The sequence below is a fragment of the Rutilus rutilus genome (assembly GCF_951802725.1).
Source record: "Rutilus rutilus genome assembly, chromosome: 3".
NCBI lineage: Eukaryota > Metazoa > Chordata > Actinopteri > Cypriniformes > Leuciscidae > Rutilus > Rutilus rutilus.
The window spans coordinates 27976616-27977027 of NC_140211.1; positions in this window are offsets into that span (position 1 = coordinate 27976616).

Below are 412 nucleotides of genomic sequence, written 5' to 3' on the forward strand. Positions count from 1 at the left end.
GTGAAATGAAAGTAAAATTTTAAGGTCTGTCAGTAACATCAAATGCATTTACGAGCAAACAGGTGGGCTCCTAATACTGTTAATTCTAAGTAAACAGTATTTAGACAGTACAACTGATGAAATACTGTTATTTTCACCCAATGGTCAGACGTTTTCATTGTAAAGATGGTGTGAGGAATGAGGGACGTTCACTTTAATCGGCCTGATGCAGGTTTGGGGGTTGTGTTTTAGTTACTATAGCAACAGTCTGTCTACTGGATACTGATAAAACACCACCTAACGTTACTTGGATTTATTAAAACTAGCATTAAACCGTATCTACGCATAAACAAACTTTAACCTCACGCGAGGCGACAAAACCATAATCACTCATGGAAGATTGCTATATGACACTGTAAGCAGCTGCGTAGAT